The sequence below is a fragment of the Notamacropus eugenii genome, chromosome 1 (assembly GCF_028372415.1).
Source record: "Notamacropus eugenii isolate mMacEug1 chromosome 1, mMacEug1.pri_v2, whole genome shotgun sequence".
NCBI lineage: Eukaryota > Metazoa > Chordata > Mammalia > Diprotodontia > Macropodidae > Notamacropus > Notamacropus eugenii.
Genome location: NC_092872.1, coordinates 177,172,758 through 177,196,711, shown reverse-complemented (window position 1 = coordinate 177,196,711; position 23,954 = coordinate 177,172,758). Strand labels below are relative to the sequence as shown.

Sequence of the window (23,954 nt, the reverse complement as noted above, 5' to 3'; positions counted from 1 at the left end):
GTTTTGATGCTCTCTGGCTCTGAAATGTGTATATATATTCTGAGGTGAGGTTTTGTTTTGGGGCTTACTCATTGGAAGTGTTTGTTTGGCCAGATAAGGCTCTGGAAAGCAGCTGAGGGCCCCGCAGTTTTGAAAACCCAGATGTTGGTGCTTTCCTCTCTGGTAACTATATATGCATGGTCAAAAATAGTTAGATCTATCTGTTGATCTGTGATGTATGTATTGTTTATGATCAGACAATTGGAAGCCCTGTCTGTTGGTTGATCTTTGTTTCTCTGTTCGTATTTTCTCTGAAGTTCAGGGTGCTGACTTTCCCCCCTTAACTAAGTGAATAATATATGCACTTGATTAAAGTGATTGTTGACCCCTCAAAATTTGCTTTCCTTTTAGAAAAGCAGATCTAAGAACCTGTATAGTAGCCCCTTCTGTGTATGATGGTGTCCTTGATGTTACATTTATGGTGTAGTCTCTGCAGGATCTGCAAACTAAAAGGAAAGTATGGGGGCTGAGATAATTGTTCATTGTTTTCCAGTTGTGGTGGCTGTGGTTCTGTGGAGCCCAGGGAGGTGGGGATGGCCAGAGCCAGGGCTTGGATGTATTAGACTGGCTGTGCTGGAGGGGTGAATGCCCAGAAAGTGTATTCTATTCAGAGCCCAGAAAGGAGAAGTGAGAGCTTGGAATGGAGCCCTGGAGCAAGAGCAGAAAAACTGCCTGAGTACTGACCCAGCAGAAGATATCTTCCATCTGGCCTTTCTTGGTAACATATAGAAGTGTTAGTGATTTATGTTGGTTGATTTTATATCCTATAACTTTGCTGAAGTTGTTAATTATTTCAACTAGTTTTTAGCTAATTCTCTAAGTACATCATCATATTGTTTGCAAAGACTGACAGCTTGTTTCCTCATTGCCTATTCTAATTCCTTCCATTTTTTCTTCTCTTATTGCTACAGTTAGCATTCCTAGTACAATATTAAATAGCAGTGGTGATAATAGGCATCCTTGCTTCACCCCTGACCTTATTGGTAATGATTCTAGCACATTCCCATTACAGATAATGCTTGCTGATGGCTTTAGATAGATATTGAGTGGGATAGGTTTAGTGAAGACTTCTCAGATTGTAATTCTTCTCCCAGGGGTGAGGTAAGACTGAGAGGCTCAAGGTTACTATATTTTTAGAACAGAATAATTCCATATAAGGATATAAAACTATGTAGTACATTAGGGTCTCAATGATTGAATAAAGTTTACCTAATTCTTCAATGTCTTCATTTCAAAAGGGATTGGTTAGATTTCGTGTCTAGAATGTAAGATCATATTCTCAGCTAATGAGAATAATGGTGGGGGGGGGGGGAGGGACTTGCATTAGAGTCTATATAAATCACTGCCTTTTCTTTGTCTTCGGCTTTCCTACTCCAGGTGAACTGCTGTAGAATTGTCCAGATTCTCGAGAATCGAATAAATCTCTTTTCTGTCATCACTTTGAGAGGCCTCTGAGTAATTGATTTATGTAGGGACCTGAGCCATCCCACACAGTTTGGGGGCTCGTCCGGGATCTGTGACCTTTCTGAGAGACGGCTGACAGCTCAGTTCAAGGACTGGGCGCCAGTGGGGAGATTTCCCCATCGTCCTTGAAAAGGGCTGCCGGGCCTCCCTCTCTGCAAGGTAACCACCCGAAGCAGAGGAACTCAGTGAAGACAGAAAAGAATAGAGATAGGGACTCCAAAGACTCCGAAGCTGTGAAGTGTGTAAAAATGCCAACCGGTTGGTGTTGAAGGTTGCAGTCAGGCAACTTGTACGCGTACAACCCAGCGGTAAGCGCGGGGGGGATCTGGGGGTCAATTCGTTGAGTCTTAGATAGACTCGGGGAGAAGGTGACGACTCCCAACCAAATTGGTGGACTGCAGGACCCCAGGGTGAAGGGCCCCCCCAAAAACGTTTGCTGGGTGACTGTGGGTGGGTGGGCGACCCCCACTGAGAGCTAGCGAGGGAGCTAGCAAGATTTGTTGAGTCATAGACTCGGAGGTGTTGGTGACAACCCTCGACCAAAAGAATGGGGAAGGGGCAGTCCAAACCCCACCGAGCTTTGGAATGGAGTCAGGAAATACCGGTAAATAGTCCTTTGGGAAATCAATTACAAAAATTGGGATGAATTACCAAATTATAGAGGAAAGGACAAGAAGAAGATGATTAAGTATTGTTGTTTCATATGGGGTGAAAAGATATCAGAGGAGGAGGCACAATCTGGCCCAAATATGGTTCCTCCGAGGATTGGGTTTGCCAAAAATTTAAACCTATGTGTACTATTCTATTCTGTTAAATGTTTTGTCTGTATACGTTGTGTTGGTATTTCTGTGTGAATGAAAGTCTGTGTGTCTCTGTTTTTATCTGATAAGGTTGTAAATTTAGCCAGCCAGCCAGCAAGAGCAGAAAGGCTGAGCTGAACTGTCCCTGAAATTCCTTTTACCCCCCTTCTTCAACCCCTCCATATTAGTTTCAGAGGGGCGGAGGGACAAGGAGGGAGAGAAAGGGAGAGAAAAATTATTTTACTGTTCAGTTTATATAGTTGGTAACAGCAAGTAAAAGAATGTAGGAGAAGTAGAAAGAAATAAGTTATGTGCAGTTTCAAAGTGGCTTGAGGGAAAGGCAGGAGAATTTAAGCAGGTAGAAATGATGAGCGGGGGTACTGTGTAATCAGAAGGATCGGAAGAAGTATAAAAGGGAGGGAGGGAATTTATCTTTTTCCCTCAGATTAAAGAGGCATGCTAGCAACCATTTAACCATTTCCTGCCTCACCCAAAAGAAGAAATTTTAGTGTAATGGGAAATAACAGAAAGTTAATTGAATTCATTCTGGTTGTATTTGGAATTGTGAATAGGTGGAATGTGTCATTCTTAATTTAATGTTTAAGACAGGTTAGAATTTATTAAAGTTTGGTGGAAGTAAGCAGAAGATTAGAAAGTAAAAGAAAATCTCAAGTAAGCAACTTAGAGCTGAGAGTTTTGAATTTAGGTTTAATTAGATCAATATATTTGATGCCAGACAATGTATTTAAAGTAAAAAGATAATAAGTTTAGGTTTTTCTTTTTCTTTGCAGAGTGGGAGGGCCAGAAAGGGGTGGCCTTGGGAATCCTGGCACAAATAAGAGGAGGGCAGAGACACCCAGCAGCATTTCTGCCAAAAATGTTAGATCCATTAAAAAAAGGATAGGTATTTGTTAGATGCAACATTAATCTAATGTAACTGTTACACGATTTTAAATTTTGTAATTTATTACACATAGATTGGGGTTTTAAAAAGATGTGATAGAAATTTGATAATTTGAAACTTACATTTGGTTATAAAAAAAGAGCTGAATAGGTTAATGGCTTATTTTAAGTTTTAAGTAAACTTAAATAAGTTTAAATTTTTAGGTAATCCATCTAAGTATTGTATTAGAAATTGCATTGTTAAGTTAATTAATGAATTGGTTAAAAAGAGCTGTTATGAATTTTTTTTTATAAGAGTTTTCTTGTTGTAGCATTCTTATTAAGAAAATGAGAACACTTTAAAAATGTACGGGTATATATATAGGTGTGATTTTCAAGCCTGTTTCATCTGAGCATGTATTATGTTAAAAGTTTATTTCTGTTGTTGAAAAGGAAATTTTAGCTAAAATTGTTTTTGCCATGAATCAAGCATTTACTCTAAAGTTATGTTTGTAAAAGAAAGTTTATGGGCAAATGTGAAAAGGCTGTGGGTTTAGGTCTTTTCTTGTGATTTCTGTCAATTAGTTTCAAGGGGATTGTGATAAATTGTAAACTGTTCGTAAGAGAGGAAATATTTGTTGTATTAAGAAATACTTTGTAAAATATTTCGTATGGTTTTTTGGAAGGCCTACCTATCCAATTTGTATTTGTAAGTTATAAAAGTGGGAAGAATTTAGTTTCTCTAATAGGATATGAAAATGCAATTGATGTCATCTGAAATTTATTTTTTGGGTTCATAGCTAAAACAATTTGTTATCACTTATAAAAATTATGTTTGCCATTTTTAATTCTAATGCTAAAGCCTAAAGCTGGTACACTGTGTGAATATGTGGGGGAAAGAAGCAGTCCTCAGGCTAGTAACAAGTACAGCCCCAGCAGCTGAGGAGATTGTATATAGAACTTGCTTTGGTAAGAATTTGAAAATGTATAAGAAATGATCTTCAGTGATTGGCTTTTTAGGGCAAATTTAAGATCTAAGAGGTAAATAAAATCCCTGGGAACATTCTTTCTAAATCTAATGAGAATAAATAGATATTGTATCATTGTTACATAGAACAAGATTGGGATTTAAAGTGAACTATAATTGTATTTTATTTACAGGGGGATTCAGGGAAAGGAATCCCTTACAAAAAAAAAAAAAGGCGGGGGGGTGGCCCCAGGTGGTCTGGGAGCTCCAGGAATGGTCTTGATAGGAGTGGCCAGTAAACTGGAGATTTGGACTGATAGAATTAAGAGTGGGAAGTAGAATAGACTTGGGCATAGTGATAGAGTGGACCTTAGGAGAGTTGGTTCACGTGGAAAAAACCAAGGAGTTTTCAAGGTGAGGTTTTCCAGGGCCTTTAGACAAATGGGACTAAAACTCTTTTGGGGTAATGGACAAAGGTCCCAACTTGGAATAAGATCTTTACAGGTTACAAAATGATGTAAAAGCAATTAGTATTAAAACAATTGACTGAATTAATTACTGAGACTAAATCAGAGACATCTTCAGTTTGGGGAAAAGAATTTCAGTCTAATTTTCTTAGAGGTAGGTAGTCTGGTAATATTTGGCATTGAAAGTTAAACGATTGTTTTGATTTGAATTCATTACATGAACATAAAAATTCAAGTTAGTGTTTGAACTTATCACATGTGTAGCTCATTCTTTTAGATTGAGCAGGGTTAGAAAGGGATAAAGTAGTTTGGGAAACAGATATAAATCTATTAGAGCAATGACTTATGATTGTTATTCAATCAGGAACTAGAACATGTATAGAAAGGCATGTAGGCTACTTAAGACCTGCTTCAAAAGATGTTCCTTGGCCAATGTGAAATTAGTTATGTCTGAAACTGATTATTGGAGCTTGCTATTTTAAGATTTTTGTGGGACTATTAATTGACTGTTCTTCTGAGTCTAACTCCAGGTGTGGATGGCAAGAGAGGCGGTTTGAGCCACTGATCCATGATGCCAGTAAGCCTGTGAGATGCTGGTATGAACTGCAAAAGGTGATCTCATGGGAAGGTCGGGAGAGCGGCTGTTCAGTCTGAGCTGAGGTAGGATTCTCCTGACTCAATTTCCCCACTGACACCTGGCAGACTTGAAGCCTGGCTGAATCCCAGTTGACAATCTACTCCTGCCTGGAACTGATGTGAAGGGAGATGTTGTTTCCCTGCAATGTCCCCACTCTTAGTGGCAAATTCCTAAAATCAGAAGTTTTGTAAGTAATAATACCAGATCTGTTGAATAATAGATTGTTGGTAGGGGAACATCTGAGGTTGAGTCTAAAATTAAGCTAACAGGTTTAGGACTTTAGACCAACAACAATAAGTTAGGGTCCTTTAATTCTTAGTAATAGTGTGGAGATGATTAGGTCAAGGGCTTGTGAGACTAGCATGCATAGTTATTATTTTGTCTCAATGGTTAATGTTAAATGAAAAATGGTTTGTGGACTATATTGTAAATTCTTTAAAAGAAGCATCACATGATCAAAAGTTGGAATTGTTTTATGATGTGATATGCACTGTGTTAAAAATGATTGTTTATTGTATTTATATAAGTACTGGAGTCTGGTATTGACTTCTTAGTGAAATCTCATCTTCCTAATGAGGGAATGTATAATGACTTACTGTGAAATGTAGAAGCTGCATTTTAATGTGAATTTTCTTTTCTTTTAAAAAAAAAAAATGATGATGATTATCTCAATAGATGCAGAAAAAGCTTTTGACAAAATACAACATCCATTCCTACTAAAAACATTGGAGAACGTAGGAATAAAGGGAACTTTCCATAAAATAATAAGCAGTATCTATCTAAAACCTTCAGCAAGCATTATATACAATGGGGATAAGCTAGATGCATTCCCAATAAGATCAGGGGTGAAACAAGGTTGTCCATTATCACCACTATTATTCAATATGGTACTAGAAATGTTAGCTGTAGCAATTAGACAAGATAAAGATATTCAAGGAATTAGAATAGCCAAAGAAGAAACTAAGTTATCACTCTTTGCAGATGATATGATGATTTACCTAGAGAATCCCAGAGATTCAAGTAAAAAATTACTTGAATTAATAAACAACTTTGGCAAAGTTGCAGGGTACAAAATAAACCCACACAAATCTTCTGCATTCCTATATATTAGCAACAAAGTTCAACAGCAAGAGATAGAAAGAGAAATCCCATTTAAAGTTAGGGTAGACAGTATAAAATACTTAGGAGTCTACCTGCCAAAACAAACCCAGGGACTATATGAACACAATTACAAGACACTTTTTGCACAAATAAAGTCAGATTTAAGTAAGTGGAAAAACATTAGTTGCTCATGGGTAGGCCGTGCTAATATAATAAAAATGACAATTCTACCCAAATTAATATACTTATTTAGTGCCATACCAATTAAACTATCAGACAATTACTTTCCAGAGCTGGATAAAATAATATCAAAATTCATTTGGAAAAACAAAAGGTCCAGAATATCAAAGGGACTAATGAAAAGAAATGCCTGGGAAGGTGGCCTAGCGCTACCAGACCTTAAACTGTACTATAAAGCAGCAATTATCAAAACCACTTGGTATTGGCTAAGAAACAGAGAGGTAGACAAGTGGAATAGACTTGGCACTCAAGATGCAGTAGGCAAGGAATATAGCAACCTTCTGTTTGATAAACCCAAGGACCCCAGCTTCTGGGATAAGAACTCATTGTTTGATAAAAATTGCTGGGAAAACTGGATAACAGTGTGGCGGAAATTAGGCATAGACCCATACCTGACACCGTACACAAGAATAAAGTCCAAATGGGTACATGATTTAGGTATAAAGATTGATACCATGAATAAACTGGAGAAGCAAGGAATAGTGTATTTATCAGATCTATGGAGAAGGGAAGAATTCTTTACTAAAGGAGAGATAGAATGCATTATGAAATGCAAAATGGATAACTTTGATTACATTAAACTGAGAAGTTTTTGCACAACCAAACCCAATGCAACCAAAATCCGGAGGGATGTAGTAAATTGGGAAAAAATTTTTACAGCTAAGCCCGGGGATAAAGGCCTCATTTCTAGAATATATAGAGAACTGACCCAAATGTATAATCATACAAGTCATTCCCCAATTGATAAATGGTCAAAGGATATGAACAGGCAATTTTCAGAGGAAGAAATTAAAGCTATCTATAATCATATGAAAAAATGCTCTAAATCACTATTGGTTAGAGAGATGCAAATCAAAACAACTCTGAGGTACCACATCACACCTATAAGATTGGCAAACATGACAGAACAAGAAAATGATAAATGCTGGAGAGGATGTGGGAGAGTTGGAACACTAATTCATTGTTGGTGGAGCTGTGAGCGCATCCAACCATTCTGGAGAGCAATTTGGAACTATGCCCAAAGGGCTACAAAAATGTGCATACCCTTTGACCCAGCAATATCGCTACTAGGACTATATCCCCAAGAGATCATAAAAATGGGAAAGGGTCCCACATGTACAAAAATATTTATAGCAGCACTCTATGTAGTTGCCAAAAACTGGAAGTCAGGGGGATGTCCATCAACTGGGGAATGGCTGAATAAATTATGGTATATGAATGTAATGGAGTACTATTGTGCCATAAGAAATGATGAACAAGAAGACTTCAGAGAGGCCTGGAAGGACTTATATGACCTGATGCTGAGTGAAAGGAGCAGAACCAGGAGAACTTTATGCACAGCAACAACCACAGTGTGTGAGAGTTTTTTCTGGTAGACTTAGATTTTTGTAATAACACAAGAACTTCTGAAAAAAAAAAAAAATCCCAATGGTGGACCTCAAGGCAAAATGCCTTCCACACTCAGAGAGAGAAATATGGAAGTCACTCACATAATGTAGCAGATCATGTTTGTGTATGTGTATCTGTTTGTGTATCATGTTCTGATTTGTTATACGGATTCTTTCATTTATCTTAGTCTGACTACATAGCATGACTATAGTGAAAATATACTCAATAGGAAAGTATATGTAGAATCTATACAGAATTGTATGCAGTTGTGGGGAGGGAGGGAGGTAGTGGGGGGTGGGTGGGGAGGGATAAAATCGCAATTGTATGGCAGTGATTGTTAAACATTAAAAAAATAAAAAAAATTAAAAAAAAATGATGATTTGTCAAAGTTTCAATTTTGGTTTTTGTAAGAGTGATAGGAATGGTAATCTAAGATGGTATTAAGTTCAGTTCTGTAGGAGAGTGGACATCTGGATTTCTACAAGAAGATGAAGAGAAGAAGATGCTGAGATGCTGTGCTGAAGACTGTTTGAAGAAGCATGCAGATCAGAAAACTGCATAAGAAGATACTTCTCCCCAGACTGCTGTATGAGATGGAACCTCTAAATGGACAATTCATTAATTTACCTTTCCCTTTGAATTTCTGTATGAAGGGAAAGATTCATAAGGGAAAGAATGTGAAGGGGTCATGACTATGACTATTTGTAGAGTTGCATATATATATGAATAGTACTAAGAATAACAGAGAGTATAAAGAATGGGTATGGAAGTGGGAGAATGGGACACATAGGATGATGTTTGATACTTTCTGGAGTGTAATCAATAGAACTAGGAAGAATTATCAACATTGTATATGGAAGAGGAAGCAACAACTATGGAGGTGTAAGTCAGAGATCATGAAAGGAGGACCATTAGGCCCGGATGATGTGAAGTACTTTCCGGCTGTGGATTAGAGAGTAAGACTGTTTCTAGAGGAAAATTCTTGCTTTGAGAGGGCATTATTGGATATGTGGACAGACAGCCTATACTCACCTTCTGCTAAACTGGAGAGGTGTTTGTTACATTGGATTCGTGAGACCTAAATTCTTTTTCTTGCCTGAATCAGGGAAATGGCATCTGGGGGTTCCTCTATATGATGATCTAGTCAAAAGGAAGAGGAACATTGACACCTCCTTTACTCACTGGAAATGCAAATGGGTGGGGTGACACTTGGCCACCTAAGAGGATAATTAGAGAGTATGGGCCTGCAACTTGGGCTCAAGATGGGAGTTGGGGTTATAGAACCCCTATATATCTATTAAATAGACTAATCAGACTCCAAGCAGTACTTGAAATTATTACCAATCAAACAGCAGAAGATTTGGACTTATTGGCCAATCAAGCCACACAAACTAGGGAAGCAGTACTGCAACATAGGTTGATCTTAGATTATTTACTTGCAGAAGAAGGGTGAGTTTGTGGAAAGCTCAATTTATCCACATGTTGCTTGAAAACTTGATGATAATGGAAGAATAGTGAAAGAGATCACCAAAAATATTAGGAAGGTTGCTCATGTTCCTGAACAAACTTGGAACTCCCTTTTCAATACATCTTGGTGGTCCTATTTTGAAGGGAGCTGGTGGTAGAGATTACTGTGGTTTGGCATCATAGCAATTAGTGGTATCATATTACTTCCTATTTGTTTACCTTGTTTGATTTCACTAATTACTGAAATAGTTAGAATTTCTCTACTAAAACTTGCTAGAGTAGAAGAGAGGACTGAAGGAGCCATTTGGTTGATGATACTAAAGAAGGAAGGATGGGCACCTGTGGAGGCAAAAGACAGGAATGATCCTGATTGGGATGAGGAGATTAATAGACAGTGTGAGATCATGTTACAGAACTGTGGTTGAAATATCCGTGAGAAGTCTTCAGGTTAATAAATAAAAGGAGGGATTGAGTGGGATAGGTTTAGTGAAGACTTCTCAGATTGTAATTCTTCTCCCAGGGGTGAGGTAAGACTGAGAGGCTCAAGGTTACTATATTTTTAGAACAGAATAATTCCATATAAGGATATAAAACTATGTAGTACATTAGGGTCTCAATGATTGGATAAAGTTTACCTAATTCTTCAATGTCTTCACTTCAAAAGGAATTGGTTAGATTTCGTGTCTAGAATGTAAGATCATATTCTCAGCTAATGAGAATAATGGTCGGGGGGGGGAGGGACTTGCATTAGAGTCTATATAAATCACTGCCTTTTCTTTGTCTTCGGCTTTCCTACTCCAGGTGAACTGCTGTAGGATTGTCCAGATTCTCGAGAATCGAATAAATCTCTTTTCTGTCGTCACTTTGAGAGGCCTCTGAGTAATTGATTTATGTAGGGACCTGAGCCATCCCACACAATACTTATTATTTTAAGGAAAGCTCCATTTATTCCTAAGTTTTCTAGTTTTTTTAAAAATAGGAATGAGTATTGAATTTTGTCAAAAGCTTTTTCTGTATCTATTGAGATAATCACATTATTTTTGTTGTTTTCATTATTGATACAGTCACTTATACTGAGTTTTCCTAATATTGAACCAGCTTTGCATACTTGATATACATTCCTCCTGATGATTAGTGTAGGATCTTTGTGATATATCACTATAATCCCCTTGTTAGTATTGTATTTAAATTTTTTGCATCAATATTCATTAGGGAAATTGGTATATAGTTTTATTTCTCTGTTTTTGTTCTTTCTGATTTAGATATTGGCACCATATTATAGTATTATAAAAGGAATTTGATAGGAATCTTTGTTTATTGTTTTCCAAATACTCTATATAGTTGAAATGAATCATGTTTGGTAGAATTCATTTATGAATTCATCTAGTCCTAGGGACATTTTTTCTTATGGAGCTCATTTATGATTTGTTCAATTTCTTTTTCTAAGATTGGGTTATTTAGTATTCTATTTCCTCTTCTGTAAATCTGGGCAATTTATAATTTTTATAAATATTTACCTATTTCACTAGATTGTAAGATTTGTTGGCATATATTTGGGCAAAATAGTTCCTAATAATTGCTTTCCTTTCCTCTTCATTGATGGTGGATTCACTCTTTTCATTTTTGATACTGATAATTTGGTTTTCTTTTTCCTTTTTTTAACTTAATTTTAGTTTAGTTTAGTTTTCAACATTCACTTTTATAAGATTTTAAATTCCAAAATTTTTTTCTCCCATCTTCCCTCCCCTGCTCTCTCCTCAAGATGGCAAGCAATGTGATAGAGGCTATACATGTACACTCATATTAAACATATTTGCACATTAGTCATGTTATGAAAGAAGAATCAGAACAAAAGAGGAAAGCCACAAGAAAGAAAAAACAACAAAAAAAAAAGAGAAAAGAGCATGCTTTGATCTGCATTTAGACTCTATAGATCTTTCTCTAGATGTGAATAGCACTTTTCATCATGAGTCTTTTGGAATAGTCTTAGATCATTGTATTGATAAGAAGAGTTAAGTCTGTCAAAGTTGGTCATCACACAAAGTTGCTGTTACTGTATACAATATTCTCCAGGTTCTGCTCATTTCACTCAGCATCAGTTCATGGAAATCTTTTCAGATTTTTCTGAAATTCATCCACTCATTCCTTATGGCACTATAATATTCCACTATATTCGTATATCAGTCATTCCCCAATTGATGGACATCCCCCAGTTTCCATTTCTTTGCCACCACAAAAAGAGCTGCTATAAGTATTTTTGTACATGTGGGTCTTTTTCCTTTTTTAATGATCTCTTTGGGATATAGACCTAGAAGTGGTATTGATGAATATGCAGTTCTATAGCCCTTTGGGCAAGTTCCAAATTGCTCTCCAGAATGGTTGGATCAGGTAACAAATCCACCAACAATGCATTGGTGTTCCAATTTTATCACATCTCTAATATTTATCATTTTCCTTTTTTTCCATATTAGTCAATCTGATATGTGTGAGGTGGTGCCTCAAAGTTGTTTTAATTTGTATTTCTCTAATCAATAGTTATTTAAAGCATTTTTATATGACTATAGATTACTTTAATTTCTTCATCTGAAAACTGTCTATTTATATCCTTTGACCATTTATCAATCAGGAAATTACTTGTATTCTTATAAATTTGATTCAGTTGTCTATATATTTTAGAAATGAGGCCTCTATCAGAGACACTGGCTGTAAAAATAAATTGTATCCCAGCTTTCTAATTTCCTTCTAATCTTGGTTGCATTGAATTTGTTTATGCAAAATCTTTTCAATTTATTGTAATCAAAATGATCCATTTTGCATTTCATAATGTTCTCTATCTCTTGTTTAGTCATAAATTTTTCCCTTCTCCATAGATCTGACAGGTAGACTATCCCTTGCTTTCCTAATTTGCTTATGGCATCACCCTTTATGTCTAAATCATGTACCCATTTTGACCTTATCTTGATATACGGTGTGAGATTGTGGTCTATGCCTATTTTCTGCCATCTTTTCCAGTATTTCTAGGAGTTTTTTCCTTATCTCAGAAACTGGAGTCTTTTGATCGATGAAACAACAGATTATTATAGAGTAATCTGCTGTGTCTTATGTACCTAACATATTCCACTGATCCACCACTCTGTTTCTTAACCAGTACCAAATAGTTTTGATGACTGCCATTTTATAATACAGTTTTAGATCTGGTATAATGAGGTCACCTTCCCTTGCATTTCTATTCATTAATTCCCTTGATATTCTTGACTTTTTGTTCTTCCAGATGAATTTTGTTAATTTTACTAGCTCTATAAATTCATTTTTGGTAGTTTTATTGACATGGCACTGAATAAGTAAATTAATTTAGGTAGAATTGTCATTTTTATTCTGTTACCTTGGTCTACCCATGAACAATTGATATTCTTCCAATTACTTAGATCTGACTTCATTTTCATGGAAAGTGTTTTGTAATTATGTTCACATAGTTCCTGGGTTTGTCTTCGCAGGTAGACTCCCAAATATTTTATATTGTCTACAGTTATTTTAAATGGGATTTTTTTTCTATCTCTTGTTGCTGGACTTTGTTAGTAATACATAGAAATGCTGATGATTCATGTGGGTTTATTTTATGTGCTGAATCTTTTATAAAGTTGTTAATTATTTCAGTATTTTTTAATTCAATAATTTTGGGTTGATTCTCTAGGATTCTCTTAGTATACCATCATATCATCTACAAAGGGTGGGTGATAGTTTTGTTTTCTCATTGCCTAATCTAAATTCTTCAATTATTTTTTCTTCTCTTATTGCTAACGCTCACATTTCTAGTACAATACTGAGTAAAAGTGGTGATAATGAACATTCTTTTTTCACTCCTGATCTTGTTGGGAATGCTTCTAGCTTATCCTCATTACACATAATGCTTGCTGATGGTTTTAGATAGATGCTACCTATCATTTTAAGGAAAATGTCATTTATTACTATGCTATCTAGTGTTTTTAATTTTAATGAATGTATTTTGTCAACATCTATTGTTTGTCTGCATCTATCAAAATAGTCATAATGATTTCTGTTAATTTTGTTATTGATATGGTCAATTATGCCAATAGTTTTCTTAATATTGAACCAGTCCTGCATTCCTGGTATAAATCCCACCAGATCATAGTGTATTAACCTCATGACAAATTGCTATAATCTCTGTCCTAATATTTTATTTAACATTTTTACATCGACATTCACTAGGAAAATTGGTCTATAATTTTCTTTGTTTTGGTACTTCCTGTGTCAGTACCATAATTGTATCATAAAAAGAATGTGGCAGGACTCCTTCTTTGCCTATTTTTCCAAATAGTTTATTTGGTATTAGAATTAATCATTCTTAAATGTTTGGTAGAATTCATTTGTAAATCCATCTGGCCCTGGAGATTTTTTCTTAGGGAGTTTTTTTATGGCTTGTTCAATTGCTATTTCTGAAATGGGGTTATTTAAGTATTTTATTTCCTCTTCTGTTAATTTGTGCAATGTACATTGTTGTAAATATTCATCCATTTCACTCAGATTGTCAGATTTATTGTCATACAGTTGGGCAAAATAACTCAATATTATTGTTTTAATTTCATCTTCATTGATAGTGAATCCACCCTTTTGATACTGGTAATTTGGTTTTCTTCTTTTTTTGAAATCAAATTAATCAGTGGTTTATTTATTTTTTTCATAAAACCAGCTTTTAGTTTTATTTATTGGTTCAATAGTTTTTTCTTTTCAATTTTATTAAGCTCTACTTTAATTTTCAGGACTTCCAATTTGGTGTTTACCTAGGGATTTTTAATTTGTTTTTTCTAATTTTTTTAATTGCATGCCCAATTCATTGATCTGCTCTTTCTCCATTTTTATTGATGTAAGTGTTAAGAGACATAAATTTTTCCCTAAGTACTGCTTTGGCTGCATCCCATAAATTTTGATATGTTGTCCCATGGTTGTCATTCTCTTTAATGAAATTATTGTTTCTGTGATTTGTTCTTTGACTCACTCATTTGTTAGGATTAGATTATTTATTTTGCAATTAATTTTAATCTATGTTTCCATGGCCCTTTATTAAATGTAATTTTTACTGCATTATGAACTGAAAAACATACATTCAATACTACTGCTTTACTGCATTTAGTTCGGAGGTTTTTATGCTCTAATACAAGATCAGTTTTTATGTAGGTACCATGTACTTCTGAGAAAAAGTTTTATTCCCTTCTGTTCCCATTCAATTTTCTCCAGAGGTCTATCATATCAAACTTTTGTAAAATAATATTCACTTCCTTAACTTCCTTCTTGTTGGTCTTTTGGTTAGATTTATTTACTTCTGAGAGGGAAAAGCTGAGATCCCCCACTAGTATAGTTTTACTATTTCCTCTTGAGACTCATTTAACTGTTCCTTTAAGAATTTGGATGCTATAACATTTGGTATATGTTTACATTGATATTACTTCATTGTCTATGGTACCATTTAGCAAAATGTAGTTTCTGGACTCATCTCTCATAAGTTTACCTATTTTTTCCTTTGCTTTGTTTGAGATCATGTTTGGGGGGTGGAGTAGAAAGACACACATACTTTAGCTCTTCCCCCAGAGCCCATAAAATACCTGTAAAGAAAGACTCTCAACAAATTCTAGAGTAGCAGAAGCCACAGAAGGATGGAGTGGAGGAGATTTCCAGCCCAGGGTGACCTGGAAGACCGATGGGAAAGGTCTGTTGCACTGGACTTGGAGTGGAGCTCAGCACAGCCTTGGCCACATGATGTCAGGAGGAGTAGGGCCAGAGCAGGCCTTGGGGGCAGAATCCTTAGCAGTGGAGGTTCACAGATCCCTCAACCCACAGGTGCCAGAGGCAGCTTCAAAGATCAGAAAGAGGGCTTTTTCACCTCTGTGACAAGGGATCAGGGTTCTCCCCTAGTCCTGGCAGCAGTGGCAGCAGCAGCAGGGTGGTGGGGATTGGGGGTAAGACAGCAGCCAGTTTCCATTGTTGAAACCTCAACTTAAAACCCCTGGGGGAAGTGGGCAGCTGATCTGAACCTCAGCCCTGAGTGGCAGCCCTGCCTCTACCTAAAGCCCCTGGGGGAATTGAGCAGCTGATCTGTATCTCAGCTCCAAGCCAGGCCAGGGAGTAAACTCCTCTCCCTTGATTGTGGAGGAACTGAGATCTTAATAGGTCCCCAGAGTATACCCTACTCTTGACAAAGGACCCAAAAGTCAAGTAACTGGTTGAGAAAGTGCCCAGAAAAGGGAGAAAAAATAAGACTATGGAAGGTTACTTTCTTGGTGAACAGGTATTCTCTTCCATCCTTTCAGATAAGGAAGAACAATGTTTACCATCAGGAGAAGACATAAGAGTCAAGGCTTCTGCATCCAAAACCTCCAAAATAAATATGAAATGGTCTCAGGCCATGGAAGAACTCAAAAAAGATTTTGAAAATCAAATAAGAGAGGTAGAGGAAAAATTGGCAAGAGAAATGAGAGAGATGTAAGCAAATCATGAAAAGCAAGTCAACAGCTTGCTAAAGGAGACCCAAAAAAATGCTGAAGAAAATAATACCTTTAAAAATAGGCTAACTCAATTGGCAAAAGAAGTCCAAAAAGCCAATGAGGAGAAGAATGCTTTAAAAAGCAGAATTAGCCAAATGGAAAAAGAGGTTCAAAAGCTCACTTAAGAAAATAATTCTTTAAAAATGAGAATGGAACAGATGGAAGCTAATGACATTATGAGAAACCAAGAAATTATGAAACAAAACCAAAAGAATGAAAAAATGGAAGATAATGTGAAATATCTCAATGGAAAAACAACTGACCTAGAAAACAGATCCAGGAGAGACAATTTAAAAATTATGGGACTACCTGAAAGCCATGATCAAAAAAAGAGCTTAGACATCTTTCATGAAATTATCAAGGAAAACTGCCCTGATATTCTAGAACCAGAGGGCAAAATAAATATTGAAAGAGATCATGTTTGCTACTCCTGCTTTTCTTTTATCTGAGCTGAAGCATAATAGATTCTGCTCTAGTCCCTAATTTATATTGTGTGTGTGTTTCTCTGATTCAGGTGTATTTTTTGTAAACAATATATTGTTGGATTCTGGTTTTTAATCAACTCTGCTTATCTGCTACCATTTTGGGGGGGAGTTGATCCCACTCACATTCAGTTATGATCACTGTGTATTTCCCTCTATCCTATTTTTCCCTGTTAATACTTGTCTCTCTCTCTCTCTCTTCTTTTATCCTGTCCTTCCTCAAAGGTTAATTTTGCTTCTGACCACCACCTCCCCCAAATGGCCTTCCTTTTTATCATACTCTCTTTCTCTTATTCCCCTCCCCTCCTATATCCCTGTACAGCAAGATTGGTTTCTATACCTAAATGAGCCCAGGCATTTATTAAGCATTTACTATACACCAAGCACTCTGCAAATGCATGACTAGACCATACAATTTGTGAAGGGGAATAGTACAAGGTAAGACTAGAAGCATGTTGGAACCAAATTGTAGAAGGCCTCAACTGTCAAACTGTGGAGTTTGTATCTTATTCTGGAAGAAATTGAGAGATATCAAAGGTTTTAAAGTAGGAGAATAACACAGCTGGACCTGCACCTCAAGAATTTGTTCTCTTAAATTATTGATAAATTTTATTTTGACACAATAAACTTCTCAGCAGGCATCCTAGAAAATTCTTTTATGAAGGATATTTTTCTTTTAGACCAAGCTTGGTTATTATAATTAAATATCATTGTTCTCTTATTTTTTGTCCATTTGCATTGTTGTCATGTAAATTGTCTTCTTAATTCTGTTTATTTAACTTTGTCTCATTTCAAATATTTTTATTTGTTCTCTATACAGTCAGGTTTTTATTAATGTAAGTTTGCATAATGTAAAGTTCAATTTAGTGAAAATTATGAAATAATACCAGGTCTGATTTAATGCAAATCAAAATTCGAATAACTAATTCAATAATTAAGAGGTAGCCAGTGTATGAGCTAGTTAAGGTTTTGAAATACTACTCCATCATTCTACACTTGCCTATAGTCAACTATGGATATGGTGTGCTGCTTTGCAACATACTACCAACAGTTATTGTTTTTTTTAAAGGACCCTTAAAATTGACAAAAGGAAGAATACTTCAAATAGAAATAATGCCAGCATTCACAAAAAGGAGAAGTTTTTATTACATTAGTACAAAAATTTGATATAATTAACAGGCATGAATTTAAAATAGAGTGAGATGTTAGAATGTCTGAATCTATAGCACAGAATATTATAAAGTACATCAACTAAGTTCTTAAAAATGCAAAGTTGCATCAAGCTTTTTGTGATTTGCAAATAACTACAAGAAATGTTACAATGATAGAAATAGAGCATTTTTTAGCTATATGAATTAGAGATTGCAGTAAAAAATGCATTCTTAGCAGAGCATTCAAAGCATATTTAAGGCAGTGAAAAAAACTGCAAATGAAATGGAAAGTAAAGAAACTTCTACTATAAGAGTTCTTGCTTTGACTGCTTTAAAAATCAAGTTAAATTGTCTTATGTTAAAATTATCAGAGAAGTGGCCGATGCAGATGCGGGCACAGCAGTTAATCACGATTTATATACCTCCTAGACCTAACATAGAAAAGCCCTCAAGTAAAGAGCTGGGGCTTTTGTCCATTCTCAAGAGAAGAATACTAGGAAATTTGAGGGCTCCCTCACCTGAGAGCTTCTGCCTTGTCCTTAACCCTCTTGGTTCCATTTATTCTTATTACAAGCTGGAGCTCCATTCTATACATGCCTCCTTTTCAGGATAACACCTGTTCTAAATGGAGCCCTTATCCTATACCACATATTATCATAGTAAAGCAGGAAACAAGATGGTACCCTGAAAGTGAGGAGCAGAGTTTCAGCCTTAAAGAAAATGGAAAAACTTTGTATCAGTAAATCTTCTCATCATTGATGTGTTGGTGTAAGATGAATAAACATTTAGCTGAAAAAGAAGTTTTTATTTAAGTAGTACTTTAAAATTTATGAAGTACTTTCAATAAAGTCTTTGAAGTGAGTGATGTAAATAAGTACCATAATATCTGTTTTACCAAAGAGTGACTGAGGAAGAAAAATTGAGATCAATTAGACAAAGTTCTAATGGCAAAGTCTATTCACTGAGTTAACTTTTTTTTTCAAGATTTTGATTAGCAATAGACAGTTTGTACCTTTTAAAGCTATTTTTTTAAAAAAATGTGTATATTTTGTACCTGCTTGACATAATGGACACAGACCAGCAAACATAACTTTTATAATGGTGATGTTTTTCAGTTCTCAAATCTGTGCCTATTTTTTATAAACTGGTAAAAACAGAAATGCTAGATTACATGAAGTTTGGAGACTTAAAGCTTCATTTGTTATAAAAATGAATAGTTCTTAAAAGTAAATTAAATTAGTAAATATCTTATTGCCTGAATAACTTACAATTTAAAATTTTATATCTCAAGCATAATAATTACATGAGCCTTTCAAGTTATGCATAATTTAATTTATTGCTAAACTAACCTTTACAGCTATAAAAGTTCTAAGTAAAAATAAATATTACAGCATTTCCACTTTCTCTAAAGTTTCTCCCTTTTTACCCATGACTTCAAAATTTCCAGAAATTTTACTTCTCTCTATGTAGCTTTATAGCTGCCAATCATAGAACATCATGTCCTCAAAAGAATGAAAGTCACTGCTGACCTGAAGAGTTACAGTGTATGTGTAGCTGAAGTATGTTTTCACTTTGCTGTTCTTTTAGTGACTGCTTCAGCTACAAGGGTAGTGGAGTCACTGCTGAGAAGGTACTGTGGGTGGACTGAATCTACAAATCTAAGGCAGGGCATGTCTAAGCTCCTGCCTAGGCCACAGGGACAGAGCGTTTACCTCTTTGTCAACCTGCCTCCTGAACCTCTTGCTCTCCTTTCCCCTTTCTCCTCAGGAGATCTGCTCCTATTTTTGCATATGGGTCAACAGCTACAAAGGTATTTGCTGGGCTGGTCCTTTAAGGTGATAGGAAGCCCATCTGGCTATCTTGAAGCCTGAAGTATAAAAAGACCCAGCCAACTGAAAAATGGTGACATAAGTTTCGTCTGACATCTTACTGCCCTCCTGGGAGTGCCTTTCTAAACTGATTAACTAGTTGCAGTGGTGATTTTGAAGGGGAAGGGGAATAATGTCTTATTTTAAATTAAAATTCTTTTAAATTAATTAACTTCTTATCAGTAAAGTTGCTTTGTTGCATTTTATTGTTCATGAATGCTTTATTTAATTTTAACCCTTGAGCCTGAATCAATGTACTGACTTTATTTGGGGCTGACACAGAATAGTAGGTGTGAGTAAGTTACAGTAAGTTACCAGTGCTAACTTGCATTTGACAAGTGGCATAAAAGACATTAATAAGGATGTACATGATAAAGAAAGTGGACTGATCATGTGGGGCTTACAGATGAGCAACTGAGGTGTCACACAGGTTTCCAAAAAACAAGAACCAGAAAAAGGGCTCCACACAGAATACAGCAAGGATCTTCTTTTGACAATTTAAGGAAATGACATAGACAATCAAGCAATTAATAAATGCTTGTTCCCTTCCTTAAGTACTGGGGATACAAATGAAAAGGAAAAACAATCCCCATTCTCAAGGAACTACATTCTAACAGGGAAACAATGTATGTAAATCAGAAAATAAGAGATACAATTTAGATGGGAGGTAACCTTAAAAGGGTTGGCCATAGTGAAGGAGGGGAACAAAAACAAAAATAATAAATACCTAGCATTGACATAGTGCTTTAAGATTTGTAAAACACTTTACAATTATCATCTCATTTAATCCTCACAACAACCCTGTAAATTAGGCGCCTACATTTGCAAATAAATTGAGGATAAGAGATTACGTGACTTGTCCCAGAGCCACATAGTATCTTTGAATTAGAATTTACACTCAGATCTTCCTAAATCCCAGGCCCTTACTCTGGCCACCATGCCACCTTAGATGGCAAGGGTAGGGAGGTGGAACTTAAGCTGAGTCTTATTTAAGGAAGCCAAGAATTCTAAGAGTCAGAAGGTGGGAGGGAAAGCATTTCAAGCTCAGGCAGGAAGACTGAAGGCAGAGACTGGAGATGTAGTATCACATGTAAGGGAAACCAAGCAGGCCAATTTGGCTGGATGGCAGAGGGCTGGGAAGGGAGGAGAATATAAGAGAGGAAAGCAAGAAGAGATCATGCTGTGAAGAGTTTTAAATACCAAGAGGACTTTATATTTAATCCTGGAGGTAAAAGGGAACCACTGAAAGCTATTGCTGTGGGGGGTAGGAGGGAGCCCTCACAGTGACTATGGTCAGACTTATGCTTTTAGAAAATCACTTTGGCTGCTGAGTAAAGGATGGATGTGAGTAGTGATGAACAAGGCAGGAAGAATAATTAGTCTATTGCCATAGAACAAGGGAAAGTGATGAAGGCCTGAAATAGGGTGGGGGCTGCATGAAGGGAACATGGGCAAGAGATGTTGTAGCGGGGTAGTTCAGAAGAGGATTTGGAGAAAAAGATAAAGAATTCTGTTTTGCAAATGTTAAATCTGAGATACCTACAGGTTATCCAGTCTGAAATGTCTAGTATGTCAGTACTTGTTGTTTGTCCTTAGTTCTTGAAGCAGACCATGACATCAGGAAAGTGATGCCATGACTTGAAAGTAATTTGGATTTAAGTGAGGGAGAGCTGTGCAAAGTCACCAGCCTCACATCTCTCCTCCAAAGTCATCCAGGTCCAGTGGCAAGATATAGATCAGGATGACTGGAGATGGCCCCAAATGTAGTGGGTTAGTGCCAAACTCCTAAGTGATAAGCTCCAGCTCAGAAAAGTGACTAAGGGACAGATATATACATTTAGGAATCATCTTCATGGAGATAATTAAACCCATGAGAGCTAATGAGTTCTCCAAATGAAGGAGTATAAAGAGAAACTGGGCTCAGAATAGAGCCCTGGGTGATGGCAACAATTAGGATATAGCAGTCAGGCAGGTTAAAGAACAACAGATCTTGAAAACCCAGAAAAAAGACAGTACCCAAAAGCAGAAGGTAGTCAACAGTATCAAATAACAAATACTGTAGAGAAAAAGGTTAAGAAAGATGAGAGGAAAGAGCCCGTTAGATTTATCAATGAACAAATCCATAGGAAATTTGGAGAAAAGAATTTCAGTTGAATAGTTAGGTAGGAAGTGGATTGTAGAGGGTTTAAAAGGGAATGAAAGAGACTGGCATGCTGCATGATATATCAAGATAAATTCCAAATGGATTCATGAATTCCTGCTCATCCTTCGTTCTTGAAGAGGACCAGTGACATCATGAGCATGATGATGTCTTGACTTGTTCATAAACTGGCTTGAAAGAGGCAGAGCTGTGCAGTCATCAGAATCCAGTGGCAAGAAAAGGTCAAAATGACCGACCATGGGCCAGGATGTAGTGGGTAACCTTGCTGTTTCTAAACTAAGGTCTATTCTAGATCTCAGTTTGTGTGAGGCAATGATGGTTCAATGACTAAGGGTTGCTAAGAATTGAGACAAAAGATGACCCAATTTACCATACCAAAAATATGCATCTGAGAGGGAAAGACCCTCAAAATTTTTGGCCAGAACAGAATACAATTGTTATTTACACTTATTTTAAGCCATCAAAATCTAAACAATGAGCCGCAAAGATTTGGGCTGAGCCTATTATTAGCCATTCAATGAAAGCCAGAATGATTTGAGTTTAACAGCTAGTCAAGCAGTTCCATTGAAAATACAATGGGCTTTTTGAAACCCTGCTTTTCTGCTCTATATTTCAGGAAATCAAAAATGAAAACTGTAGGAGAGAAGTGGAAGAAGAGGAGGAGGAGAAAAAGGAAGAAGAAGGAGGAGAAGACAAAGAAGAGGAAGACTTTCCAACCTTGTATTGGAACTGGGAGACAGTTAATACAAAGGCCACTGGACCCAGTTGACTCAGGAGAAGAAAGTGAGGTTGGTGACCTTGCACAGCTCTCCCTCCCTCAAATCAAAGTCAACTGCAAGTCATGTCATCATCTTGAGGTCACAGTCCTCTTTGAAAAGGAAGGACATACGCAAGACAAGGAGATAATAATAGCACCTATAATAGCAGTTGGGTCTGAGTGGGATAGGTTTAGTGAAGACTTCTCAGATTGTAATTCTTCTCCCAGGGGTGAGGTAAGGCCTAAAGGCTCAAGGTTACAATATTTTTAGAATAGAATAGTTCCATATAAGGATATAAAACTGTGTAGTGTATTAGGGTCTCAATGATTGGACAAAACTCACATAATTCCTAGATGTCTTCATTTCAAAAAGGATTGGTTAGATTTAGTGTCTAGAATGTAAGATCATATTCTAAGCTAATGAGGATAATGGTCAGTGTGGGGAGGAGGGACTTGCGTTAGGGTCCATATAAATCACTGCCCTTTTCTTTGTCTTCGGCTTTCCTACTCCTACAGGTTAGCCCTGCTTCTCGAGAATCAAATAAATCTCTTTTCTGTCATCACTTTGAGAGGCCTCTGAGTAATTGATTTATGTAGGGACCTGAGCCATCCCACACAGGTCCTTCTGCTAAGGACCTGGTTCAATCCTTCCCACAAATACACACAGCACCCATAGGAAGAATTAGCTCATACCATAATAATAGTGAGCCACACATGTAAGAAATATATGTAACGAGGTTTAATTTACATCACCTACTCTGGAAGACCTTCTTTCTATGCAGAGATCTCATATGGTTGTTGAGCCTTCATTATCAAAGAGAACTAATGCCATGAAGAGCATGATGTCTTGCCTTGAGTATGAATTGGACTTGAGAGAGGCAGAGCTGCACAAAATCATCAGTTTCCTTCTTTCTTCCAGAATCATCTGAGCCCAGTAGCAAAACAAAGGTCAAAATGAGTGGCCGTAGCTCAGGATGGTCTGGTTAGGTGGTACACTGAGTAGAGCGCTGGTCCTGAAATCAGGAAGACCCCTTTTCCTGAGTTCAAATACAGCTTCAGACCCTTACTAGCTGTGTGACCCTGGGCAAGTCACTTAACACTGTTTGCCTCAGTTTCCTCATTTTTCAAATGAGCTGAAGAAGGAAACAGCAAAGACCTCCAGCATCTCAGAGAGTCAGACATGACTGAAAAGAATGAACAAGAACAAAAATTCATGACTTAGCTATAGAAGGTCAAACCATAAAAAAATTAGAGCAGGGAGGAGACACCTTGAACAGTTGGGTAGGGAAGAATCCAAGATCAACAAGGGATAGAGAGGGTCACAGAAAATAAAATGTACAATTCAATGAACCTAAATTGAAATGTTTTTACCAAAACCAAATCAACGCAGTTTCCTTGGGGGAAATAATCTAGTGCCTGGCATATAATGAGTGCTTTAATTGGTGCTTATTAATTAATGTTATTAGTAAACGCTTATCACTTGCTAAGTTCTAAACATTCTTAGATCTGACTTCCCCTGGCACAG

General features: G+C 36.5%; 1 protein-coding gene and 1 long non-coding RNA gene across 3 annotated transcripts in view; one reads left to right on the top strand and one right to left on the bottom strand.

The window, feature by feature from the left end:
- Window positions 1–23,954, bottom strand: part of HOMER2 (homer scaffold protein 2) — a 237,425-nt gene that overhangs the window by 212,921 nt on the left and 550 nt on the right. The window lies entirely within an intron of this gene.
- Window positions 1,401–22,992, top strand: LOC140510833 (uncharacterized). The gene is made up of 2 exons (XR_011969380.1): window positions 1,401–1,811; window positions 22,289–22,992. It is a non-coding gene; the product is annotated as an uncharacterized lncRNA (long non-coding RNA).